Genomic DNA, 14,302 nt, shown 5'->3' on the forward strand with positions numbered 1-14,302 from the left:
GTGTGAATTTAAGAATCTTGATAACCTCTTTCTATATGGATAACCGATTGACTCCAAACCATTTATTGAATAGTTCATTCTTTTCCACTGATTTGTAAGATTAGCTCCGTGATATATTGGGTTTCCATATTTACTTTCTAGTGTGTTTCGACTATGTTTTTTCTTTACTGTGTCAAAGTCACAATGTCTTAATTATTGAATTTTATAGTGATATTTATTAGGGTAAGGACATCCACTATCTTTTTCATAAAAAAAGTTTCAAAAACACTTAGTTTTTGAAAGTGAAATTTAACATTGGTTTGTCAAATTCACAAAACCTTAGTGAAATCTGAAATGGAATTTTATTGAATTTATAGATAAATTTGGTGAGAAATGACGTCTTTATTACATTGAATATTCTCAGTCATAACCATGGTTTATTTAACTGGCAGCTTCCTTAATTTTTTCCTCTATTTCCACCTTAGGACCAACAAGAGAAAGCCAAATATACTCCCTAACCAATCTTAGGATGTCCAGCTTCTAGTTATCCCACCTCCGCTTCCCCATGCCAACCACCTCCAATCAGGACATACTAAGTCTCCCCTTTTCTCCACTATAAAGGTTTTCCACTCCTTTGCTTGCCTTTGAGTTTCTTCCAAACACAAGGTATGGTGGCTGACTCCCTTGCTATAGCCAGCTCTGAATTAATAATCTGTCCTTGTTCTCATTTGGGTGGCCTTCATTTATTTCTTCCACTTGAGTAAGAGAGAAGCACAAAAAAGGAACAAGAGCTGAAACCTGTGGGAAAATGCTCTCTCATGTTACCTCCCTAATGTACCAGATCTTTATTGATGAAGGTCCAAGACAGTAGACTTCAAAATTCTTGGGGGATAGAAGATATACATAGTTTCGTTCTTGAAGTCCAGAAGAATTTATTACTAATAAAGACAGGAAAGAAAAAAGAGTGGATAAATGGGAGCATATTTTTCTCTCCTTTGTTCCTTTTTCTCCTCAGGCCCTTAGATAATAGATGAAACTAATGATACTGGACTAGCCTAGATGAGGAACACCCCTCTAGAAATGTATGGCGCACTGTAAGGGCTTAATAAATGTTGTCCAAATCTAAATCTGAGGCCACCTGCCGAAGACAATGTAGGAGATGACTTGAAGTAGCATTAGCTACTTTAGGGCTTGAGATCAGTTTGCTGATCAGGCCATTTATTTCTTATTTCCTGATTTATTTTCTTTTCTGAATCATTCCCATTCATTCAAAAAATATTGAGTGTTTCCTGTGTGCTAGTCTCATTAGCCATCCTGAGACCCACTGTGCCTAAGTTCCTCCAGACCTGTCTAGCAATTCCAATGAACTGTATCTTCTCTTTTCAAGCAAAAGTAAATTTGAATCTAAACTGGCATCAACCTAAAATGTGAATATCTAATAGAATTAACTCTTCTAATATGTGTTTGCACTGTTTAAATAAAGCTGTTAACACAAATCAGTCTCTGCTTCTTCCTGGGAAATATTTACACTAAGCAGATTTTTTACCGCATCTGCTGGAACATAAAAGTACAGAACCAGTCAATCTCTATTACTTTACTCTTTTACAGTTTTATTCAGGAAATCCACACTGAATGGAACGCCATTCAGATGTAACCTGGGGGAGTGAGCCTTCGCTGGCACAGCACATACTGAATATCTCAAACAAGAAGTGCAGAATTCTGAGGTCTGTGTTGTAGATGTGGGTATGTGACTGAGTGAAGGTGAGGCTTACAAAGGAACTGTTAGGTGAAGACAGGCTTAAAAGGACAATGATAAAAGCAGAAATTCTGAATACAATAATCTGGACAGAGAGGTCAAAGTGGGAGGTACAAAGTGCTGTGGGACAAGTTGAAGTATTAATTTTAGTTCACTGAGAATGGCGAAAGCCGTTACCCTTAAGACAACAGTTTCTTTTTCTTTTTTTCTCTTTTTGAGATTAATGGCTTTTTTCCCCTCAGAGAAAAGAGCAAATTCTTGTATATTTTTGTACGCCCAACAAAGAGCATGCTCAAAAAACATTGATTTATATGCTCAATATACACTGATTTAATCAACTTAGCAAAGTCCATAAAGATTCCCACTCACATTAAATAACATACAAGGGCACTTAAAAAAGTTTGTGTAAAAACAGAATTGAAAGACAAGGATCTCTCTGTGAACTTTCTAAAGTACCCACATGGAAATTAGAACTGTCACTGCACTCAGATTTTGCTGAAGTTTTGCTGTTCCTGAAAGAAAAATAGGCAAGAAAGAGACAGAATTATTCCTGTTTTAAATTAAGCCTCAGTAAAAATGTCCTATGACTTTTTAATACCTTTGAGATCACAATCGCTTCTTTCCCAATGTAATGCACAAAGGCATTTTGATTCTCTGCTGATAAAAAGAAATTTATAAAAATGATTTCTAATCTTTAAGAGGAGTAACTTTAACTTTCAAAACAGTTTTTAATCTTTTAACTTAAAAAATCACAAAATAGTTGTAAACATTTTCCTTTTTTTTTTTTTTTTTTAAACCACTTTGGGCACATTTATAGCTTTCTCATGAACACGCACACATTGTAAAAAAATATTCTTTTTTTTTTTTTAGTTTTATTTCATTTTGTCAATATACAATGTGGTTGGTTATTGCAGCCCATTACCAAAACCTTCCTCCCAACAACCTTCTATCTGTTTGCTTGTCGTATCAACTTCAAGGAATTGTAATTGTTATGTCTTCTTTCCTCCCCCCGCCCAGTTTGTTTGTGTATTTATTTATTTATTTTTAGCTCTCACAAATAAGTGAGAACATGGGATATTTTTCTCTTTCTGTGCCTGACTCGTTTCACTTAATATAATTATCTCTAGGTCCATCCATGTTGTTGCAAATGGCAGTATTTCATTCTTTTTTATAGCAGAGATATACCACATTTTCCGAATCCACTCATCTGATGATGGGCATTTGGGCTGGTTCCAACTCTTAGCTATTGTAAAGAGTGCTGCAATGAACATTGGGGAACAGGTATACCTTCGACTTGATGATTTCGATTCCTCTGGGTATATTCCCAGCAGTAGGATAGCTGGGTCATATGGTAGATCTATCTGTAATTGTTTGAGGAACCTCCATACCATTTTCCATAGAGGCTGCACCATTTTGCAGTCCCACCAACAATGTATGAGAGTTCCTTTTTCTCAGCAACCTCGCCAGCATTTATCATTCAGAGTCTTTCAGATATTAGCCATACTAACTGGGGTTAGATGGTATCTCAGTGTGGTTTTGATTTGCATTTCCCAAATGCTGAGTGATGTTGAGCATTTTTTCATGTGTCTGTTGGCCATTTGTATATCTTCCTTTGAGAAATATCTATTTAGCTCTTTTGCCCATTTTTTAATTGGGTTACTTTTTTTGTTGTAGTTGTAAAGTCGTTTGAGTTCCTTGTATATTCTGGATATTATTCCTTTGTCAGACGTATATTTTGCAAATATTTTCTTCCACTCTGTTGGTTGTCTTTTGACTATGTTAATTCTTTCTTTTGCTGTGCAGAAGCTTTTTAGTTTGATATAATCTCATTTGTTTATTTTTCCTTCAGTTGTCCATGCTATTGGGGTTGTATTCATGAAGTCTGTGTCCAGTCCTACTTCCTGAAGTGTTTCCCCTGTGTTTCTTTAAGGAGTTTTATTGTTTCACGGTGTATATTTAATTCTTCAATCCATTTTGAGTTGATTTTAGTATATGGTGAGAGGTATGGGTCTAGTTTCATTCTCCTGCATATGGATGCCAAGTTATCCCAGGAACATTTGCTGAAGAGGCAGTCTCTTCACCAGTGTATACGCTTAATGCCTTTGTCAAGATCAGATGGCTGTAGGTATGTGGGTCAATTGCTGGATTCTGTATTCATTCCATTGATCAGTGTGTCTGTTTTTATGCCAGTACCATGCTGTTTTGGTTATTATAGCTTTGTAGTATAGTTCAAAGTCAGGTAGTGTTATGCCTCCAGCTTTATTTTTTATGTTCAGGAATGCTTTGGTTATGTGTGGTCTTTTGTTATTCCATATAAATGTCTGGATACTTTTTTTCCATTTCTGAGAAAAATGCCATTGGAATTTTGATGGGGATCACATTAAATTTGTAGATCACTTTGGGTAGTATGGACGTTTTCACAATGTTGCTTCTTTCAATCCAAGAGCATGGGATATCTTTCCATCTTCTTGTGTCCTCTTTAATTTCTCTCAGCAGTGGTTTGTAGTTCTCATTATAAAGATTTTTCACATCCTTGGTAAACTCTGTTCCTAAGTATTTTATTTTTTTGGTTTTATTGTAAATAGGCAAGCTATCTTGATTTCTCTTTCTGCATGTTCACTGTTGGAGAATAGAAATGCTACTGATTTTTGTGTGTTGATTTTGTATTCTGCCACTTTGCTGAAATTGTTTATTAACTCCTAGAGTTTTTATGTAGAGGCTTTAGGCTCTTCAATGTATAGGATCATGTCATCTGCAAACAGGGACAGTTTGACTTCATCTTTTCCAATCTGGATGCCCTTTATTTCCTTCTCTTCTCTGATTGCTCTGGCTAGTACTTCCAGCACTATGTTGAATAGGAGTGGTGAGAGTGGGCATCCTTGTCTAGTTCCCGTTCTTAAGGGAAAAGCTTTCAGCTTTTTCCCATTCAGGAAGATATTGGCATTGGGTTTATCATATATGGCTTTAATTATGTTGAGATACTTTCCATCTATACCTAGCTTGTAGAGAGTCTTTATAATGAACAAGTGTTGAATTTTAACAAATACCTTTTTAGCATCTATAGAGATGATCATATGATCCTTGTGTTTGATTTTATTGATATGGTGTGTCACATTTATTGATTTGTGTATGTTGAACCAACCTTGCATCCCTGGGATGAACCCCCTTGATCATGGTGTATAATTTTGCATATGTGTTGCTCTATTCTGTTAGCTAGTATTTTATTGAGGATTTTTGCATCTGTATTCTTCCAGGATATTGGCCTGTAATTTTCTTTTTTTGTTGTATCTTTACCTGGCTTTGGTATCAGGGTGATGTTTGTTTCATAGAATGAGATTGGGAGAATTGCCTCTGTTTCAATCTTTTGGAATAGTTTGTAGAGAATTGGTGTCAATTCCTCTTTGAATGTTTGGTAGAATTCTGCTGTGAATCCATCTGGTCCTGGCTTTTCTTTGTTGGTAGCCTTCTCATAACAGCTTCAATCTCTTTTATTGTTATTGGTCTGTTCAGATTTCCTACATCATCTTGGCTCAGTTTTGGGAGCTTGTGTGTGTCTAGAAATTTATTCATTTCATCCAGATTTTCAAATTTGTTGGCATATAGTTGTTTATAGTAGTCTCTAAAGATCCTTGTATTTCTGAGGTACAAGTTGTAATATCACCTTTTTCATTTCTAATTTTTTTATTTGGGACTTCTCTCTTCTTTTTTTAGTTAGCTGTGCTAATAGTTTGTCAATCTTATTTCTCTTTTCAAAAAACCAACTTTCTGATTCATTGATCTTTTGTATCGTTTTTTGGATTGCAATTTCATTAAGTTCTGCTCTGATCTTAATGATTTCCTTCCATCTGCTAACTTTGGGTTTGGATTGTTCTTGTTTTTCTAGTTCTTTAAGGTGAAGCATTAGGTTGTTCACTTGCCATCTTTCCATTCTTCTGAAGTAAGCATTTAATGGGATAAATTTCCCCCTTAGTACTGCTTTTGCAGTATCCCACAGGTTTTGGTATGATATGTCATTGTTTTCATTAGTTTCAATAAATTTTTTGATTTCCTGTTTGATTTCTTCTTGGACCCATATGTCATTAAGTAGAATGTTGTTTAATTTCCATGTGTTTGTATAGTTTCCAGAATTTCATTTGTTATTGATTTCTAATTTTAATCCATTGTGGACTGAAAAAATACATGGGCTAATTCTAACTTTTTTGAATTTGTTGAGACTTGATGGTGAACTAACATGTGATCTATCCTGGCGAATGATCTATGATGAGAAGAATGAATATTCTGAGGTTGTTGGATGGAATGTTCTGTAGATGTCTGCCAAGTCCAATTGGTCTCGAATGTTGTTTAGATCTTGGGTTTCTCTGCTGGTTCTTTGCCTAGATGATCTGTCCAATATTGATAGTGGGGTGTTCAGGTCCCCTGCTATTATGGTATTAGTGTCTATTTCCTTCTTTAGGTCTAATAGAGTTTGCTTTATAAATCTGGCTGCTCCAACATTGTGCATGTATATATTTATGATTGTTTTGCCTTCTTGATGGGTCAATCCTTTTATCATTATGTAGCGGCCCTCATTATCTCTTTTTAAGGTTTTTAGTTTAAAGTCTATTTTATCAGATATAAGAATAGCTACTCCAGCTCGTTTTTCATTTCTGTTTGCATGGTAAATCTTTTTCCATTCTTCCACTCTTAGTCAATGTGAGTCTTTACAGGTGAGGTGGGTCTCTTGAAGGCAGCATATTGTTGGGTCCTCCTTTTTAATCCAGTCAGTCAGTCTGTGTCTTTTGATTGGGGAATTTAATCCATTTTCATTAAGAGTTGTTATTGAAAAGTGTTGATTTACTCCTAGCATTTTATTGATTTTTGTTTGGATGTCTTAAGTGTCTTTTGATCCTTTCTTTGTGATTTACTGTTTGTCTTCTGTATTTGTTGGCTTCTTGGGTTGTAGATAAACTTATTTTTTTCTCTTTATTATTAGCATTTTTATTTTACTCGTGAGTTTTGATTTTTCTTGGGTTTTTATGGCAGTGGTAGTTGTTTTTCAGGTACCAAACCCAGTACTCCCTTGAGAATTTCTTGTAAGGGTGGTCGTGTGGTAGTGAACTCCTACAGTTTTTGTTTGTCTGAGAAATATACTATTTTCCCTTCATTTTGTAAGGATAACCTTGCAGGGTAGAGTATTCTTGGCTGGCAATCTCTGTCTTTTAGTATTTTGAAAATATCATCCCATTCCTTCTGGCTTTTAGGGTTTGTGATGAAAAGTCTGATGTTAGTCTGATTGGGGCTCCCTTATAGATGATTTTATGCTTCTCTCTTGTAGTTTTTAAGATTCTCTCTTTGTCTTTGAGTTTGCCAATTTGACTATAACGTGTCTTGGAGAGGACCTTTTTGGGTTTAATACATTTGGGGATCTTTGAACTTCCTGAATCTGAAGATCTGTGTCTTTTCCTATACCTGGGACGTTTTCTGCCACTATTTTGTTGAATATGATTTCAATGCCATCTCCTTTTTTCTCCCCTTCTGGAATACCTGTGACTCGGATATTTGAGCGCTTAAGGTTGTCTGATATCTCTCTCAGATTTTCTTCAATGTTTTTAATTCTTTTTTTGTCTGCCTGTGTTATTTCAAACAGCCCATCTTCAAGGTCAGAAGTTCTCTCTTCTCCTTCTGCAAGCCTGCTGGTTAAAATCTCTTTTGTGTTTTTTATTTCTTTGAATGAATTCTTCAGCTTGGCAAGCTCTGCTACATTCCTTTTCAGGGCATTGATTTCCTTGTACATTTCTTCTTTCTGATCCTGTATACTTTTCCTCATTTCATCCTGTTGTCTAGCTGAGTTTTCTTGTATCTCATTTAGTTTCCTTAGAATTATCACTCGAAATTCCTTGTCAGACATTTCAAGGGCTTCTTGTTCTATAGGATCTAGAGCTTGAGAGTTATTACCCTCTGGTGGTGTACTTTCTTGATTTCTCATATTTCTGGTATCTTTCCTTTGATGTTTAGTCATTGTGGCAGGGGATTTCATGGTCCACTGGTTCGACACTATTCCCTGGTTAGGATCTTGCCGTGGCTGCCAATTTGGCATGGCTGCCTCAGTGTCTGCTCGGTCACCCGCTGGCTCCTCAGGGTGCGTGATCTCTGCGGGTCTCGGTCCTCTCTGGGGAGGCACCTCTCTGGTCAGCGTGCACTTGGCCAGGCCGGGGATGGGGTTGGGCAGGGGCGAGGCTTACCTGCTTGGTCATGCACTGGTACCATGGTGCGTGTGGTCTCCGTGGTTCTTGGCCTCTGGTGGGGAGGGGGTCACCTTTCTGGTCAGTATGCCCTGAGCTGGGCTGGGGATGGTGTCCGGCTGCAGTGAGGCCTATCTGCTTGGTTGTGCGCTGGTGCTGCTGGGCGCATGGTCTCCGCCGGACTCAGGCCTCTGGGGGGGGGGGGCGGGGGCGCCTCTCTGGTTGGTGCGCACTTGGCTGGGTTGGGGATGGGTCTGCTAAAAACATATTCTTAATCATGCTTTTTAAGTGCAATATATGATTTTCTATTTTAATGCTTTTTAAAGGGAGTGAAAGGGGAGTCTTTTTTTTTTTTTCAGCATGAAATCACACGTATATACAGTTTGATATAGAGGATGGATATGGCGTACTTTACGATGATGGAAATTTTGCAATCAGACAGAGAAGGTTTATACACTTTGTAAAAATTATTTTCTGGGTTTCCACTTTGCTTTTGTTATGGTGACTCATTTTGGCTTCTAATCTTGAGAAGTCTTAGTGAATCTCTGAGTAAAGAAAAAGTGAAAGCTAAACTCCTTTTAGTATTCAGAACATTGATAAAGCTTTTTATCATAGATACTCCTTTCACATTTAAATGTGTGAAATACAAATGCAATAGCTTTTCTTTTTTGCTTATGTTATGAATTCTTCTAACCCCAAAGTAGGAGAGAGGATGCAATTTTCTGTGGGTGTTGACCATTCATTTTCTTGCCTTCTCTTTTTCTCACTGTCAACCTGTCCTTTCTCATTTGGTGAAAAGTCTTGGTGTAGTGTAACAACAACAAAAAAAAAAAAGTGGAAAGATTAAAGAGGCAGCGATGTTTCTTTAATATCTTAAAAGAGGACTGTCATCATATAATACAAATAAGCAGGCTCTTGATCAATGGTGGACTGATGCTGGTAGTAAAATTTTTAAAAGGATGATTTTTCCTTGACTAGTATGAGTGACCACTGGCACTGATTAGCCTAACCTTTATATATAATTATTTTGTTTTACCTACAGGGCTGAATAATTACTCCTATTCTTGGTGGAGTTCTTACATTTCCTAGGACTGCTTCACATATTCAGGTTTTCAGTTTCAGGAAGCAATTCCTCAGTAATGAGAATTAAGAATTTTGCAAATTTAGCTAGGAGAAAGATTAAGCAAAAAAACCCCCAAAGTTAATAGTGATAGAGTTGGATTCACTCAAGCCTCATTTAAAAACAAAACAAAACAAAACAACTCTATTGTGGTATAGTTTGCATACAATAAAATGTACTCATTCAAAAAATACATTTCAAATATTTCTGTAAACTTTTTATACCCCTGTAACCACCACCAAATTCTAAACACAGAACATCTCTGTGATGGTTAATTTTGTGCATCAATCTGACTATGCTGCAGAGTGCCCAGATTAAATATTATTTTGGGGTATGTCTGTGAAGGTGTTTCTGGGTGGGATTAACATTTGAGTAGGTGGGCTCAGTAAAGTAGATTGGGTGGGTATCATAAAATCCATTGAAGGCCTGAATAGAACAAAAGGCAGAGGAAGGAGGAATTTTTTCTTCCTGCCTGCCTGCTTGAGCTGGAACATCTTCTGCCCTTGAACTGGGGATTTACATCATCAGCTCTCCTGATTTTCAGGCCTTTGGACTTAGACTGGAATTTACACTATCGTCTGCTCTCCTGGATCTCTAACTTGCTGAGGGCAGACTGGGACATGTCATAATAAATCTCCATAATCTCCATATATATCTAAATCTACATGTAAATCTAAATGTATGTCTATATCTATATCTGCATCTCTATCTATATATCTTTCCCATTGGTTCTGTTTCTCTTGAGAAGTCTAATACAATTTCCACTGTATCAGGGTCCCTGTGTTCCATTCTGAAACCCCTGCCCCCACTCTTAGCCCCAGGCAAAAACTGATCAGCTTTCTGTCACTGTAGATTAGATTTGTCTTTTCTAGGATTTCATAAAAAACAAGGTTTTCTTCTGGAATTTTTTTCTCTCAGCTTTATTGAGGTGTAATTGACAAATAAGAATTGTATATATTTATGGTGTACAACATGGTATTTGACTTATGTATATATTGTGAAGTGATTACATCAAACCAATTAACATATCCATCACCTGACATAGTTATTATTTTTGTGTGTGATGAGAATATTTAAGATCTACTTTCTTATCAGATTTCAAGTATGCAACACAGTGTTATTAACTATAGTCACCATGCTGTACAATAGATCTTTAGGACTTACCCTGCATAACTGAAACTTTGTGCCCTTTGGTTAACATTATTTCATTTCTCCCACTTCCTAGCCCCTGGCAACCATCATTCAACTCTCTGTTTCTATGCATTTGACTTTTCTTAGGTTCTACATATAGGTAAGATCATGCAGTATTTGTCTTTCTCTACCTGGCTTTTTTCAGTTAGCATAATGCCCTCCAGGTTTATTCATGTTGTCGCACATAACAGGATTTCATTTGGTAGCATTTCACTGTGTGTGTGTGTGTAGGAGGGTACATCAAAAAGTTCCTGGAAAAATAGAATTGCAAGATAATACAAATCCACAAACTTTTTTTTTTTTTTTCCAATTTTTATTTGTATTTATTTTTGTGGGATTCAGTGTGTTGTTTCAATACATGAAAAAACTGCATAATGATTCACTTAGGGTACATAGCATAGTTTTGTACCTGTTAGTCCACCCCTTCTCCCCTCCACCACCCCACCTTCCTTCCCCATCCAGCTTCTGGTAACCACTATTCTACTCTCTACTTCTATGAAAAGCACTTAATTTTTTTTTTTTTTTTTTAGATACCACATATGAGTGAGACCATGTGGAATTTTTCTGAGCCTGACTTACTTCCCTTAACATGATAGTTTCCAGTTCCATCCATGTTGCTGCAAATGATGGGCTATCACTTATTTTTGAGGCTGAATAGTATTCCATTGTGCATACATACCAATGAATTTCTATCCATTCATCCATTGATGGGCATTTAGGTTGATTCCATCTCTTGGCTATTGTGAATAGCATTGTGATTAACATGGGAGTGCAGGTGTCTTTTTGATATATTGATTTCATTTCCTTTGGTTGTATACCTAGTAGTGGGATGGCTGGATTGTTATGGTAGATCTATTTTTAGTTCTTTGAGGAACTTTCATACTGTTTTCTACAATGGCTGTACCAATTTACATTCCCACCAACAAGGTAGGAGGGTTGCCTTTTCTTCACTTCATTGTTATTTTCTGTCTTGTTGATAATAGCCATTCTAACTGGAGTGAGATGATGCTCTCATTATGGTTTTAATTTGCATTTCCTTGAGGATTAGTGATTTTGAGCATTTTTTCATGTGCCTATTGGCCATTTGTATGTCTTCATTTGAGAAATGTCTATTTAGGTCCTTTGCCCATTTCTTAGTTGGTTTACTTGTTTAGAAATACCCTCATGTACCCTCTCTCTCTCTCTCTCTATCCTTCTATATATATGTATGTAAATGCACACACACAATATACATATATATTTTCTATATCCACTCATTTGTCTATGGACACAGGTTAATTCCATACCTTGGCTATTGTGAATAATGTAATGAACGTGGGAGTGAAGATATCTCCTCAACATACTGACTTCATTTCCTTCAGATATATACTCAGAATTAAGATTGCTGAGTTATATGGTAGTTCTATTTTTAATTTTTTGAAGGTCCTCCATACCATTTTTCATAAGGGCTCTACCAATTTACTTTCCCACAAACAGTATACATGGGTTCCCCTTTTCCACATTCTTTTTAACACTTATCTTTTGTCTTTTTGATAATAGCTATTCTAACAGGTGTGAAGTAATACGTCATTGTGGTTTTGATTTGCATTTCTTTAGTGATTAGTGATGTTGAACATTTTATATACATATATACCTGTTGACCATTTGTATATCTTCTTTTGAGAAATGTCTATTTAAGTCCTTTGCCCATTTAAAAAAAATTGGGTTCTTTGTTTTCTTGCTACTGAGTTGTTTGAGATCCTTATATATCTTGGATAATAACCCCTTTTCAGACGAATGGTTTGCTAATATTTACTCTCATTCCATAGGTTGTCTCTTCACTCTGTTGTTTCCTTTTTCCTTTGTTGTGCAGAAGCTTTTTAGTTTGGTGCAATCCTATTTGTATATTTTTGCTATTGTTGCCTGTGCCTTTGGGGTCATATCCAAAAAATCAATACCAGACCAATGTTATAGAAAATTTCCCTTTGTTTTCTTCTAGTAGTTTTACACATTCAGATCTTATATTTAAATGTTAAATCAATTTTGAGTTGATATTTATATATGGAGCAAGATAAGGGTCCAGTTACATTCTTTCACATTCTTTGTAACATATTTCGAAATCAGGTAGTGTGATGCCTTCAGTTTTGTTTTTCTTGCTAAAGATTGTTTTGTCTATTCTGGGTCTTTGGTGTCCTTATGAATTTTTTTTTTTCCTATTTCTGTGAAAAATACCACTGGAATTTTTGATAGGGATTGCATTGAATTTGAAGATTGCTTTGGGTAATAAGAACATTTTAACAATATTAATTCTTCTAAGCCATAAACATATCTTTCCATTCATTTGTGGCTTCTTCAGTTTCTTTCATCAATGTTTTGTAGTTTTCACTACATAGATCTTTCACCTCTGTGGTTAAATTTATTCCTAAGTATTTTATTTTATCTTTTTTGATGCTACTGTAAATGGGATTATCTAAAAAACTTTTTTTGGATAGTTCATTGTTAGTGTATAGAAACACAACAATTTTTGCATGTTGAGTTTGCATCCTGCTAATTTATTGAATTTGTGTATTAGTTCTAACAGTGTTTTTGCATCTTTAGGGTTTTCTACATATAAAATTCTGTCATCTGCAAACAGAAACAATTCTACTTCTTCCTTTCTGATTTAAATGCCCATTTGAATTTCAACTTAAATAGAAATTTTATAGTTCTAGATCTTAGATTTAGTTGTATGATTAAGTTTTTAAAATTTATTTTTAAATTTTAACTTGTCAATATACAATATAGTTGATTTTCATGTCCCTTTATTAATTCCTCCTTATCCTCCCTTCATCTCCCTCTTCCTCCATCAATATCATATCTGTTCACATGTCTTAACAAAATCAAGGAGTTGTTATGATTGTTGTATCTTCTTCGCCCCTACCCCACTCATTTGTTTATTTATTTGTTTTTATTAGCTCCCACAAATAAGTGAGAACATGCAGTATTTTTCTTTCTGTGCCTGGCTTATTTCACTTAATATAATTTTCTCTAAGTCCATCCATGTTGCTGCGAATGGTAGTATTTCAGTTTTTTTTATAGCAGAGTAGTATTCCATTATGTAGATATACCACATTTTCCTTATCCACTCATCCAATGAAGGGCAAATAGGCTAGTTCCAACTTTTGACTATCATAAAAAATGCTGCAATAAACATGGGGGTGCAGGTATCTCTTCCACATTCTGTAGTCTTGGAAGCTTGACTACCCTACGTTCTCCTGCAAATGGAGAGCTTGTTTGGAGGTTCTAGCAGGGGAGCACAGCTACTTGGATACCCTTGACCGAAGAATGGTCCTCTCCTCTATTGGGAAAGATCATCCTCTTTGACTGAGCATGCAGCTTCGGGAGGGATGCACATGGAGCAGTGAGGGAGGAGGGGGACACCTGCATAGCCAACCAGATCAGCCGAATCAACCCCGGCGATCAGTGGTGTGACAGATGTCACAGCCAGATCACCCTCACATCCTGATTAAGTTTGAATAATTTTTTGTATATAGTCTGAGATAAAGTTTGTGTGTATGTGTGTGTGTGTGTGCATATCCAATTGTTTCAACAGAAGTTGTTGAAAAAACTATTGATTCCCCAATTGAATTACCTCAATACCTTGGTTAAAAATCAATTGATTATATATGTTTGTGTCTGCTTCTGGTCTCTCTCTCTGTTCCATTGATCTATTGTCTATCCTTATGTTAATACTACATTTTCTTGATTACTGTAGCTTTATAATAAATTTTAAAATCAGGCAGTGTAGGTTTTGTTTTTCTCTTGGAATAAAATTTCTTTTCCTATTCTAGGTCTTTTGAATTTCCATATAAACTATAAGATCAGCCTGTCAATTTTTACAAAAAACAGCTTGCCAGAATTCTGATTGTGATTGCATTTAATATATTAATCAATCAGGAGAGAATTAACATCTTAGCAATATTTAGATTTCTTACCCATGAACATGGTATATACATCCAATTTTTTAGGTCTTTTAAGAGTTTTCTCAGGAATGTTTTAATTTTTAGTGTACAGGTA

The sequence above is a fragment of the Cynocephalus volans genome, chromosome 13 (genome assembly GCF_027409185.1).
Source record: "Cynocephalus volans isolate mCynVol1 chromosome 13, mCynVol1.pri, whole genome shotgun sequence".
NCBI lineage: Eukaryota > Metazoa > Chordata > Mammalia > Dermoptera > Cynocephalidae > Cynocephalus > Cynocephalus volans.